Source organism: Delphinapterus leucas, chromosome 17, assembly GCF_059928025.1.
Source record: "Delphinapterus leucas isolate spDelLeu-1000000601 "Yukka" chromosome 17, BTC_Dleu_Yukka2, whole genome shotgun sequence".
Lineage (NCBI taxonomy): Eukaryota > Metazoa > Chordata > Mammalia > Artiodactyla > Monodontidae > Delphinapterus > Delphinapterus leucas.
This window is the reverse complement of record NC_143145.1, coordinates 36,479,582-36,493,554: the sequence shown is the minus strand read 5'-3', so window position 1 is coordinate 36,493,554 and position 13,973 is coordinate 36,479,582.

Below are 13,973 nucleotides of genomic sequence, written 5' to 3'. Positions count from 1 at the left end.
ATATTAAGTGCTCCATCTGACACACTGCAGGTGCATAACCGATGTGAATTTCCTTGTCTTCTTCTCCTGGGTTGACCTGATGTCCCTCTACTCAGGCTGTGGCTGAATTGGCTCCATGACCCCACATCAGCCACACTCACTTCACTGCCTTTTTCTCTTCCTCAGCAACCCCTGACCCCCATGGAAACCCCGTGGCAGTCCATCATTTTGGGATACCTGAGAACAGCATTGTGGTGTGGAATAGGGCTCCTTTCAGGCCTAACAGAGTCTTGTTGGAAGATGGAATTTTCACACCCACAAGAGCGTTCATAGAAGAACACACTACCGCAGTTAGATTTCTCTCCAGATGGGGCAAGAGGCTCTGTGTTGTACCTGCTAGTGGAGCTACTGGAGCCGACCCTGCAGAGGAGCCTTCAGTTTTGGACCCACATCACCTTTATTAGAGAAGATGAGTCCTAAGGGTCAGCAGATGGGTAAGACATTGCTCGGACAGCCCAGAACAAGCAGAAATATCCAAGCAGTTTCTGCAATGGTGTAACAGAGCTGGTGCCCTCATCCACCCAGAAAGCCAAAAACCAAAGCCTGTTTTTGAGAAGAAAGTACATGAAGCGTATCTGAGTTACTTGCCTCCTACTCATTTACCAGTTGTTGCATTTATCTTCTTGAGCACAAAGTAACTGTTCTTTCCTTCATCAACCTCTTCTCCCTTGGATTTCAGAGAAGGAAATGACTACTTCCTATAAGGGGCTGATTTGCCGAGGCTTCATGGAGGTGGCACTGGAGTCTAGCCTTAAAAGATGGGGGGGGGGGCTTCCCTGGTGGCGCAGTGGTTGAGAGTCCGCTTGTCGATGCAGGGGACACGGGTTCGTGCCCCGGTCCGGGAAGGTCCCACGTGCCGCGGAGCGGCTGAGCCATGGCCGCTGAGCCTGCGCGTCCGGAGCCTGTGCTCCGCAGCGGGAGAGGCCACAACAGTGAGAGGCCCGCGTACCGCAAAAAAAAAAAAAAAAAAAAAAAAAGATGGGTAGGGGGACTTTCCTGGCGGTCCGGTTCGATCCCTGGTTGGGGAACCAATCCCACATGCCACGCAAAAAAAAAAAAAAAAAAAAAGATAGGTAGGATTGGACAATGTAAATATTTGGAAGCATATAGGCAGAACACTCTTTGACATAAATCGTAGCAACGTTTCTGTGGCTCTATCTCCTAAGGCAAAGGAAACAAAAGCCAAAATAAATCAGTGGGACCTAATTAACCTTAAAAGCTTTTGCACAGCAAAGGAAACTATCAACAAAATGAAAAGACAACCTACTGGGGCTTCCCTGGTGGCGCAGTGGTTGAGAGTCTGCCTGCTGATGTGGGGGACACGGGTTCGAGCCCTGGTCTGGGAGGATCCCACATGCCGCGGAGTGACTAGGCCCGTGAGTCACAGCTACTGAGCCTGCGTGTCTGGAGCCCGTGCTCCGCAACAAGAGAGGCCGCGATAGTGAGAGGCCCGCGCACTGCGATGAAGAGTGGCCCCCGCTTGCCACAACTAGAGAAAGCCCTCGCACAGAAACGAAGACCCAACACAGCAAAAATAAATAATAAAATTAATTAATAAACTCCTACCTCCAACATCTTAAAAAAAAAAAAAGACAACCTACTGAATGGAAGAAAACATTTGCAAATGTTATGACAAATAAGGGATTAATATCCAATAAATAAATAAATATTTTGAAGCAGGCATTCCTGGCAGTAAGAACAGCAGCAGTAAAACACAGAATTGGAAACTTGTAGTGGCATTAATGGAGAATAATTTGGGGAATAAAATATACAAAAAGAATAATAAAATTATGGAACATTAAATAAACGCTATGGTAGGCATTCTCTCAAATGGCCCCAATGATCCCCACCTCCTGACCCTCACCCTCTATGTAATCCCTCTCCTGGAATGTGGGCTGGATTTGACTCACTTCTTTTATTTTTTTTTAAGTTTATTTATTTCATTTATTTATTTTTGGCTGTGTTGGGTCTTCATTGCTGTGCGTGGGCTTTCTCTAGTGGCAGCGAGCGGGGCTACTCTTCTTGCGGTGCGCGGGCTTCTTATTACGGTGGCTTCTCTTGTTGTGGAGCACGGGCTCTGGGCGCGCGGGCTTCAGTAGTTGCGGCACATGGGCTCAGTAGTTGTGGCTTGGGGGCTCTAGAGCGCAGGCTCAGTAGCTGTGGCACACGGGCTTCGTTGCTCCGCGGCATGTGGGATCTTCCCGGACCAGAGCTCGAACCCGTGTTCCCTGCATCGGCAGGTGGATTCTTAACCACTGCGCCACCAGGGAAGTCCTACTGACTCACTTCTAATGCATAGAATATATCAGAAGTAATGGGGTATCCCTTCAGAGATTAGGTTATAAAGAGGCTGTGGCTTCCTCCTTGGGCTCTCTCTCTCTTGCTCTTATTCTCTCTCAGATTGTGTGCCCTGAAGAAAGCCAGCTGCCATGTCATGAGGCGTAGTGAGGGGCTGAGGCTGAAGTAGTGGGTTTACAGGTGCCCCTCCCCACCTCCAGCCAAGCTTTCAGGGACCTCGTGGCCAACTGCTTGACTGCATCCCTTGAGAGACCTTGAGGTAGAAGCATCTAGCTAAACTGTGCCCAGATTCCTGACCCACAGAAACTGAGATGATGTTTGTTGTTTTAAGCCCCTAAGCCTGAAGGTCATTTGTTATACAGCAACAGGAAAATAGTAGAAGCACTTAGTCTAATGCGCCAGACACTAGAAGTGCCTCATATATCTGACGTCACTTAATCAGCAATATTAGGTGGGTATTATTATCCCAACATTTTTCAGTTGAGAAAACTAAGGTTTAGACACCTGCCTGTCATATATCTAGTAAGTGGAGGAGCTGGGATTCAAACCCAGGCTGTCTTACTCCTGGGCTGGTGCTCTTAACTCGGACACTGTATATTCTACGAGGAGTCCCTGTGGGTTACAGTTTGGTCCACTACACCTACCCCTCTGCCTTGCCCCATGTCTTCTGTGGGTTACCCAGTCTTCATGTCTCAGCAGATCCTGGAAGGAGACTTGGAATTCTTCTGAAGTTTTTTTTTTTTTTTTTTGCGGTACGAGGGCCTCTCACTGTTGTGGCCTCTCCCGTTGCGGAGCGCAGGCTCCGGACGCGCAGGCTCAGCGGCCATGGCTCACGGGCCCAGCCGCTCCGCGGCATGTGGGATCTTCCTGGACCGGGGCACGAACCCGCGTCCCCCGCATCGGCGGGTGGACTCTCAACCACTGCGCCACCAGGGAAGCCCTCTTCTGAAGTTTTTTAACAGAATCTCACTGTCTACACTCAGTTACCTCTGCTGGACTGTGCCATCTGCTTGAAGCTCCATCCCTGCTGGTGGCAGTGGCCACCCACTCCCAGGAATCTCAGCCTCCTGACCTTCATCTCCTTGCCGCTGCTTGTCCTGGGCAACACCTGTGGTCTTGGAAGTCAAGGCTAGTGGTGCTACGCTCAGGTGGGGGTAATGGCAGCATTTCTCTTGCCCTGGGCTAGAGGTTGTTTCCTTGGAGACCACATCCTATTCTTCAGGATGCAACAAATGCAATTTTTACACTTACTTATATCATGGAGCTGGGAGACCCCAGATGGTCCTGCCACTACAGGGGATGGAGAACTCTAACCCTGCCTGTCCTTCCTTCGTCTCTGATAAGAAAATAGAACACTGCCCAGCCTTACTCTGCTTCCCCCCCAGTTTAACTGGGCAGTGGTTTGTTGCGGGGCATTCCTGGGAGATTGACACTTGCCTCTGCTAGTGTGTCACAGAGACAGTCCCTCTCTGGGCCTTTGCAGAGACGCAGGGGTGCAGATGTGTGGGTCGCCACATGCTCCTGAGTGACCACGGTATTCCTTCTGATCACAGCATCTACGGGCAACTCAATGAGACCTTTGACACATTGGCTGAGTCTCAAGAGGTCTATGGATGAATGATTATCTTTGGCTAATATTAAAGACAAACAAGCAGGGCTTCCCTGGTGGTGCAGTGGTTGAGAGTCTGCCTGCTGATGCAGGGGATGTGGGTTCGTGACCCGGTCCGGGAGGATCCCACGTGCCGCGGAGCGGCTGGGCCCATGGGCCGTGTCCACTGGGCCTGCACATCCGGAGCCTGTACTCCGCAACAGGAAAGGCCACAGTGATGAGAGGCCCGCGTACCGCAAACAAACAAACAAACAGGTAAAGTAATCAAGCCTTATGAGTTAGAAACAGCCTTTCATGATTGAGAAGACATTCTCCACTGTTGACTAGATATTACATTTTGCTGTAGTGTGTGTGTGTGTGTGTGTGTGTGTGTGTGTGTGTGTGTGTGAGCTCATAAGCTCAAATGAAACGACTGCTCACAAAGTTAGCTCCAACCGACTGGACTTTATACCTCAGCTCCCTGTTAACCCTTGGTGGGAATGAGCAGTGTCCTAAGATTCAGAAAGAATTTACAATGGATGAACCGGGGTCTAAAGGCAACCTCTTGGAACTTCCCTGGAGGTCCAGTGGTTAAGACTTCATGCTTCCATTGCAGGGGCGAAGGTTCGATCCCTGGTCAGGGAACTAAGATCCCGCATGCCACGCAATGTGGCCATAAATAAATAAATAAAGGCAACCTCTCCCTGGGGGCAGAAGAACTGGCCTCTTGTCCCAGCTTCAGCTGCTCTCTGGAGGATCCGGGGCGGTTCACCTCACCTCTGAATATGTTTCCTAGTATATTAAAGCAGGAGGCTGGAGCAGGTCACTCCTAGGAAACTTTTTAGTCTTGACTGTGGTTTTATGAGACTTTGTGATTGTCACTAGGACTGGCCTGTGAGCAGGGCACCACCACCTCCCTTTTCCTCCTCTCACACCTGTTCCCTAGTCCCACTGCCTCTTCTTGAAGCAGTACTGGTTTATCTGAAACAGGGTTTCAACTGGAAGCACTCTCTGGCTCAGAGGCTGAACACTCCAGGCCCAGCACCTGCAACGGTAAAGGAGCGAAGCCTTTGGCCTCCCAGATCATTCCTAACAAGCCCAGAGCTTCCTTTCAGAAGGGTAATGTACTGGTCTCTAAATACCCACAACAGCCATCCCACACTTGTTGGGAGATGAGGGACAGGGTGGGCAGTGACGGACATCTAGCCAGCTTCCTCCTTCCGGGAACTGGGCACCAGGCTGGAGGCCCACACAACGACCTTTTGAATAGGTTTCGTTTTACAGAGGCGGAAAATCAGCAAATGCTAGAATGAAAACTCAAACTCAAGTTAATGACAGAGGAGACATTAATGACTTCCATAAATATTTATTAGAGTGAAAGGGACCTCAACTCAATAAATCACCGGAGCCAGCTTCAAGGCAGTTTCTCAAGCAGAGAAGTAAAATGACTTGCTCAACGTCACACAGCCAGAGAACGCCTTTGATTTGCATTGTGCGTCAAGACGTTTTTCGCTAGGAGGACGGTCTCAGGGCCCTTTAAAAATAAGCTCAAGAAAATGGAAGTCGGAGGCAGTCTGTTAGTCTGCCTTCCCTCTGGTTCCAACACGACTTCCTTTACTTTTCCAGAGGATGTTCTTTGGCCTCGACACCAGCGGACCCGCCCGGAATTGAAGGGCCCTGGGTAAACACCCTTCCTTCTATCTTATCAAAATCCCTCCTGCCTGGGTTTATCAGAGGTGACTCACTCCCCAGAGCCCTTTGCGAGCACGAGCACCCGACTGGAATTGCAGGGCTAAGCAGAAAACAGCTTCTCCACCCTCTTCAGGGAAGGACATCTTAAACTTCCCCTCTTCTCCATCTCCCCCACTGCTGGGAGCTCAGCCACCCGCATTTAGGGGAGCTGGACTGTAGAATTTGGTCCCTGCTTTTCCCACAAGCCTCTTCCCTGTCGCTGGCCTTTAGGGGCACATGATCCCCAGACAGCTGGGGGGACATAGGAAGTGGGGCTGGTGAGTGTAAGAAAGAGAGCAAATGCTCTGAAATGTAAGCCAGATTGTGGGTACCCCATCCCCATTCTTGCCAGATGCAGGGTACTCAAGGAACACTTCCTTTCGAACTAGAAGTATTAGATGCTCCCACCTTCAAGAAATATTTTTGAGAGTAAGACAAATGATGGTTTGGTTAAAGAAGCCAAAGCCCTTAATACTCCTCGTATTTTCATCATCAAGGTCGGATGTGGAACAGCAGCTCAGGAGAAATGTCACATTGGCTTCTGCGTCCCAGCTGGGGCAGGCTCAGGGCAGCGAGCTGCGTCACCCACCTACATCCCCAGTCAGAACTAATGGATGGGTTTCTCCCTCCCTCCCTCTTTCTTTTCCTCCTCCCTCCCTCCCTCTGTTCCTTCCTTACTGTTGAGTGGGGACCATCTGCCAAGCACTGTACAAGGTACAGGGCATCCAGTGGGAGCAGGGGTCCTCTGGGCCTCCCAGTCCCACTGGGGGAGAGAGACAGACACCTAGACATGGCAGCTGTGAGGAATGTTGCAAAGAAGAGGTTTGGGGGGCCTCAGGGTGAAATGACTGGTCTGAGAGGCCAAGACAGGCGTTCTGGAGGAAGTGATGTTTGAGTTGATATCTGCAGGGGCAAAAGGTGAGAGGGAGTGGGGGCATCCCAGGAGGAGGGAAGGGCTTATGCAAGGGCCCGATGGGAAAACGGCAGAGAATGGAAAGGTGGCCAGTGTGGCCCAGGGCAGAGCGGGAGGGGACCCAGGAAGGAGGTGGGCCTGGAGGGGAAGACCAGTGTACAGCACGAGACACTTTCAGAGTCTTTATGCCTGGAGCCTAGGGAAACCTTCAAAGAGATGGGAGCAGGCAGTGACATTCAGGGAACACTGGATGTATAAGCGGGCGCCCAGTTCAGTGAGAGCCACGGGCCCAAAGGCTCTCCGCCCTCCCTGTCAAGCAGTGCCAATGTGTAGGGACATTCCCGGGAGCAGCGGCTAAGCAGCAAAGTGAACCAGGAAGTGGTGGAGGCGGGGCAGGGACAGATGGTCGGAGAGTGGGCCCTCAGCATCACCTTCTCAGTCCTGTCCTCGTGGAGCTCAGGCCCCAGGCCTGCCTTCCCCAGATCCTGCACACACACCCGCTCCTGGAGCGGGTGAGCATACCAGCAGAGGATTCCATATGCCGCCTCCGCCCTGGTTACACCACAGGTGCCGTGAGTCAGCCACCTGCATGGTGAGTCAGGGGAAGACGTGAGAACGCGAGTGCTGAGGAGGCTGGAAAGGCAGGTGGGTGCTTGGCAGGTGCCCAGCTTGCGAGGCTGCTGGGGGCAGGGAGCAGCCCTTTCCACCAGGAGCCTCCTCAGAGAAATCCTCTGGTCCCATCCCCTGCAGTTTACCTCTCCCTCTCCCCTCCCTCTCCGCCCCGCCCCGCCCCAGCTGGCCGACTGCCACCATCACCATGGCTACGCTTGCTCCAGCTTGCAGCCCCACAACCAGCAGGAGTCAGAGAGGGGGAGGGCGCCGGGCTCATTAGTCTTCCTATTGAGCTGGGTTCTTTTAAAACTGGCTCGTGGTTGCACACTGGAGACGCAAGGCCTAGCCGCTCACCTGGAGGGCTCACCTCAAACAAACAGGTGAGAACGGCTGAATAGCACATATATACCAAGGAGGCTTATTTGCACCATGCACGGATGCACCATAGCTTCCCTTTTTTTTTTTTTTAAAATTACCCTAGTGAAATTCTCTGGGGTATTTTTTTATTTTATTTTATTTTATTTTATTTTATTTTATTATTTTTGCAGCACGCGGACCTCTCACTGCTGTGGCCCCTCCCGCCGCGGAGCACAGGCTCCGGACGCGCAGGCCCAGCGGCCACGGCTCACGGGCCCAGCCGCTCTGCGGCATGCGGGACCCTCCCGGACCAGGCCACGAACCCGTGTCCCCCGCATCGGCAGGCAGACCCTCAACCATTGCGCCACCAGGGAAGCCCCATAGTTTCCCTTTTAAGCACTGATGCATAAGAGATTGTTGGACATGACTGATTACCGGAGATTTAAGGCCCACCCACTGTGTGACTTGAGGTAGATTTATAAGGCGTTGGTGGTTAGAGGCTATTTGAAGCCAGACAGATCTGAATTCAAATCCTGACCCTGCCACTTATCAAATGGTTGAACTGGCACAAGCTATTGAAACTTGCTGGGTCTCAGTTTCCTCATCTGTAAAATGGGGGTAATAATACCTACCTTGTAGGTTGTGGTGAGGATTAAAGATAATTTATGCAAAATGTTTGGCACATAGTAGGTGCTAAAAATGGTTATTGTTGTTGTTGCTGTTATCATGACAGTGTTCTGAGCCATTTGAAATGGTCCACTTGTACTGGTTGATTTGAAGCTAACACAAAAGGCCAACGTTAGCTTAAAGGCTGCCAGGACCGTGAGTTTTAAGATGGTGGGTAGAGCATTTTCCACCCCCTCCTAACAGACAGTTTTCCAAGTCTGTTAGACGTTGGAGGCATATGTAACCCTGAACCACAGTACATGAAGACAGTGGAAAGGTGAAGAAATCAGCAGGGAGAAGGAAAGTCCACACTGAGTGCCTGGGGACAGGGGTGGCATATACCAGAGAGAAGGCTATGGCCCGTAGAACCTTGGCAAGCCTCAAGAATTGGGGCACCAAGTGCTGTGGAAGGGAACGATGTAGGGCCTGAAGACAGAGGGATTCTTTAGAAGTATTTGTAAGAGGCACATAGACTTCTGCAGGTCCCAGCTCCAACTTTACCTTTTGCAGGAGAGAGGAGGTTTATTTTTCTTTATTATTATTATTAGATTTTTGGCCACGCTGTGCGACCTGTGGGATCTTGGTTCCCCGACCAGGGATCGAACCCATGCCCCCTGCAGTGGAAGCGCAGAGTCCTCACCACTGGACAGCCAGGGAATTCCCAGGAGGTTTAGAAAAACTGAACGAGAGAGACTTTGTGGGAGGCTGAGGTGTACTCTAAGTAACCCCCCTCCCCTCCCCTCCCCTACCTCCCCTCAGAACACCAGGGCAGGAGATTGAAAGATTCTTTTCTGCAGAAACGGACCCACTCCAGGAAAAAGACCTACACATATTGACATGTGGAGGCTTCTGGTGAAAAAGCCCGTTGTCTACCTGATCTTCCTAGAATAAATCCCGTCCATGTCCACAGAACTTCCAGTCAGCTCTTCAGGGCTTCATCCTTGAGCGGCAGTCAAGGATCACAGGTGAGGAAAGCATCCAACACGACAGAGAATAAAATAAGCATGAAAACAACAGGATCTCTGAAGGAAGCAGAAACAAAGAGTGAGCAGCAGAAACTGAACGTATTTGATATCGTTAGAGGCATAAGGGAAGACACTGTGTCCATAGGATGTGATGAAAAAGAAACGAGTAGAGCAAAAAAGAGTTCCTGGAAATATGAACAAAAAATTTCAAAAATTCTGTAAGTGTTGGAAGATATAGTTAAGGAGATTTCCCTGAAACCAAAAATAGACAGAAAGACAATAGGAGAAAAAAGGATAAGAAAATTAGAGGAGTGATTCAGGAGGTTCAATATCCGATAAGTAGTTTCAGAAATAACAGAGGAAAATTATGGTAAGGAAATTATCAAAGAAATAATATGAAGATGCCCTAGAACCAAAGGACACAATTCTTGATGAAAATGCCCAGCACAATAGTTGAAAATGGACCCAGACCAAGATACATCATTGTGACACTATAGAACTCTGTGGGAAAAAGGAGATCTTTAGAGTTTTTAAAGAGAAAACTAAAAAGTTTATATATAAAGCATCAAGAATCAGAATGGCATTGGACTTCTCAATGCAACATTGGAAGTTAGAAGATGTTGGAAAAATGCTTTCACTATCCCAAAAGAAAATTATTTTTAGCCTAAATTTCTATTCCTAGCCACACTATCAAATAAGTATGAGGGTAAAATAAAGATATTTTCAAACGTGCAAAATACAAAAAATATTGACATCAATTGTATTCATTCTTGGGAAACCACTGGAAGATGCTCCACCATGGTGAGGGAGTGACTAAGAAAGAGGAAGCCTTGTGATCCTATGACAGACAGGGGAAGAGGGAATTTCCAAGATACTGGTGAAGGGCAGTCCCAGGAGGACAGCTATGAGGTAGGCCTAGGAACCAACTCGTCGAGGTTAGAGCAGAGCATTGAGGACTCCAGGAAGAATTTCCCCAGGAAGTTCTGATTATCAACAGGTTTCAGATGTTAAAAACAAAACAAAACATTGAATAAATTGGTTTGCAGAGTTGTTGGAAATATGGAAAGACTTAGATATTTACAGAAAACAAAGCAAATGCAAAATTGGAAGGAACAATCAACCCCAGGAAGAAGAAAATGTTGAGAAAAAGAAATGTAATCTCGATTCACTGCTTGGCTCAGTAGTGAACAATGTTTATTGTGTATAATCATAATAATGAAAACACTCCGTGTGGATCTGACCCAAAATTGATAAACGATTGTATTGGAAGGATACAAAGCACAGGAAGAGGGAGAGGAGTGATCTAAAATATTCACTCACTGTATAGCGGAAAATATTTAAAGCAAGTGACTCAAGAGAGAACTGTATATGCCTATTATCTAAAAATATGAATGTAAATATGAAAAAAGAAGGAGGGGAAGAAGAAGAAAAAGAAGCAGCAGCTATGAATGTTGCAGGTGGTTGCCTCTGGGGAACAGAAGGAAGATGAGGGAGGAAAGAGGTTAAGGGACTCTTACAGATGTTATATTTTGATTAAATACAGACAAAAATTAATTAAAATCCAATAAGGGAAGTAAGACTGCACCTGCATTGGTCAGATACTGACCTTACCTCCCCCAACACAAACCGAGGGTGCTTTTCAATTCCTTCAGCCACAAAGCCAGCAGTCAAAGTGGCAGACACATACACAGCATTAGGAGAATTCTGGAATTGGGACTGCCATTCCCGCTAATAGGAAAACACCGACAGTAACGACTAGCAATGGTTGTCATAGGTTTTCAAGGCACCCTAGCAAGGTAGGTACCATGTTACTCCCTGTTTTAAAGGAAAACACCAAAACTCAGAGAGAGTCAGGATTTAATGGGAGTCTTTGATATGCGAGTGGTAGAGGCAGGACCTAAAGCCAAGTCCTCCGTGGTAGATTTTATTTTCTATGATGGATTAATCCCTCATGCTCCTTCTTCCACGCCTCCATCAAAAGATGGAGTCTGGGCTTCCCTGGTGGCGCAGTGGTTGAGAGTCCGCCTGCCGATGGACATGGGTTCGTGCCCGGGTCCGGGAAGATCCCATGTGCCGTGGAGCGGCTGCGCCCGTGAGCCATGGCTGCTGAGCCTGTGCGTCCGGAGCCTGTGCTCCTCAGCGGGAGAGGTCACAACAGTGAGGGGCCCGCGTACAGCAAAAAAAAAAAAAAAAAAAGATGGAGTCTGTTCCTCCACTTTGTTGAATCTGGGAAGGTCTTATGACAGCTCTGACCAACATAAAACAGTGTGAGCGATGCTGGGTGACTTCTCAGGTCATAAGAAGACTTGCAGCTTTTGCTCTGGTCTTGTGAAACGTTCCTTCTGGAACACTCCCTCTGAAAAGCAGCTTCCATCCTGGGAGAAGCCTAAACCACATGTAGAAGTCACATAGGCGCTTTTGTCAACATCTCGGCCTAACGGGCATCACGTGCTGCCCACGTGAGTGAGCTGCCGTGTTGGACCTCCAGCTCGGGTAAACCTTCAGCTGACTCCAACTCCAGTCACTACCTGACCGCAAGCACACGGGAAGCCCCGAGTGGACCTGTCCGCCTGAGACATCAGCCCACAGAACGGTGAGAGAGAATAATTAGAGTTTGAAATGATTAAATTTGGGGAGTGATTTTGTTACATGGCAATCGGTAATTGGAACATCACCTGGACACCAAGGTCTACATTCTTTCCTCCACACCACCTATAAGTGCTTCCCAGCAGAGACATTATTAGAATTTGGATGGGAGAAATTTTTATTTTTCAGAACTTCCCTACACACTGTAGGACCCTTAGCACCCATAGCCCTTGCCCACAAATCTGATACCCCTCCCCGCATACCATAGTGATACTAAAAATGCCTTCACATTTCCCCAAATGACTCCTAAGAATAACGTCCCCAGGTGAGATCTCCAGGGAGACAAAGCCACCTTGAGATTATTTAAACCTGAATCGCACACATCCAAATGGAAAAGCCGGGGCAGCTCTGTCAGTGGGAAAGGACAGAAAGGGAAAGCACACAGGGTATAGTTAGCAGGTCCAACCGCAATGTCTCTGCTGCCCTAGCTCTGCCATCTGGGTTGCTGGTCGAGACCTTTCTGACTCCAGCCTCCCTAAGCCTTGCAGAGACCGTTTGGTAGGAACCATGCCTGTAGGAGGAAACAGTGTGGAGGAATGACAGACCCATAGAACATTGATCTGGGAGGGAACCCACAGATCTTCCAGGCCCACCCTCTCACCTGACCGCCTACTGGAGCCAAAGAGGGGTGTGTGTGCCGGGACGACACCCCAGGCCCTCCTGCCCCAAGCCTCGTGTTCTTTCTACTCCTCAAACAAGGAAGGAGCTGTGGCTGGGGTTATTAAGAAGGTGAAATGGGCGCATTCAAGTTGGCATGTGGAATCCAGCCATTCAAGTCAGCGTAACAGGAGTGCTGGTTGTAGCAGTTTGCCAGGGCTGCCGTAACAAAGGATCACACACTAAGTGACTTAACAGAATTGATGGTCTCACTGTTCTGGAGGCTAGAGGTTCATGATCAAGGTGTCGGCAGGGTTGTTTCCTTCCGAGGGCCATGTTCTCCTCCAGCTTCTGGTGGCTTGCTGGCCATCTTTTGCATTCCCCTCACTTCATCGTCACATGGCATTCTCCCTATGTATGTCTGTGTCCAAATTCCCTCTTTTTATAAAGACCCCAGTCATATTGGATTGGGGCCCACCCTATGTCAGTAAAACTTCATTTTAACTTAACTTCTGCGAGGACTGTTTCCAAATACAGTCACGTTCTGAGGTACAGGGGGTTCAACATATGAATTTCTGGTGGTGGGAGGGTCAAAACCTAACCCATAAAAAAAGGGTTCCGTGAACTCACATGCTTTCCGTTTCCCATGTGAAGTGTCACCTTAGATTTCCTAAGTTTGCATCTTGTTTTGTCTCTTGGCTTAAGACCATACAGTGCAGTGAATTCATTTGAAAAAATCTCATTTGGCCAGACAAACCTGGGGATCTGTCTCTTTTACTGAGATAGCAATCTGCAGCCCGAGATCTGCTTTGGCAACTCCCAGAAGTCTTTGGTGGGGCTTCTAATCTGCTTCTGTGGACACACCTGTGACAGCTGTGATGGAGGTATGAGTCACATTCTGCCTTCAGAAGGATCCCAAAGAAAGATATTAGCTGGCTGAAAACACCTGGGAAACGCAGCCACCTGGGGGATGAGGAGCCTTCCAGCTTTGGAAGCACAAAATATTTATGCCAGACAATGGGATGTGAAAGAATATGGGGAAAGCCTGATGTCACTGGAGTCCAGGGAGAGGTGTTTAGTTAATTATTTATTCATACATTCTTTCAGCATGTTCTTAGTAAGCACCCAACGTGAGCCAGGCACTGAGACACTTAAAATCTAGTGGGGAAGGGCTTCCCTAGTGGCACAGTGGTTAAGAATCCACCTGCCAATGCAGGGGACGCGGGTTCGAGCCCTGGTCTGGGAAGATCCCACGTGCCGCAGAGCAATTAAGCCCGTGCGCCGCAAGTACTGAGCCTGCGCTCTAGAGCTCACAAGTCACAACTACTGAAGCCCAAGTGCCTAGAGCCTGTGCTCTGCAACAGGAGAAGCCACTGCAATGAGAAGCCCATGCACCACAACGAAGAGCAGCCCCCGCTCGCTGCAACTAGAGAAAGCCCGCGGGCAGCAACGAGGATCCAATGCAGTCCAAAATAATAAATAAAATTTAAAAATAAAATATAGTGGGGAAGAACAGTAAACACACAAGTAATTTCTGGTTGTGATAAATGGTATGAAGGAA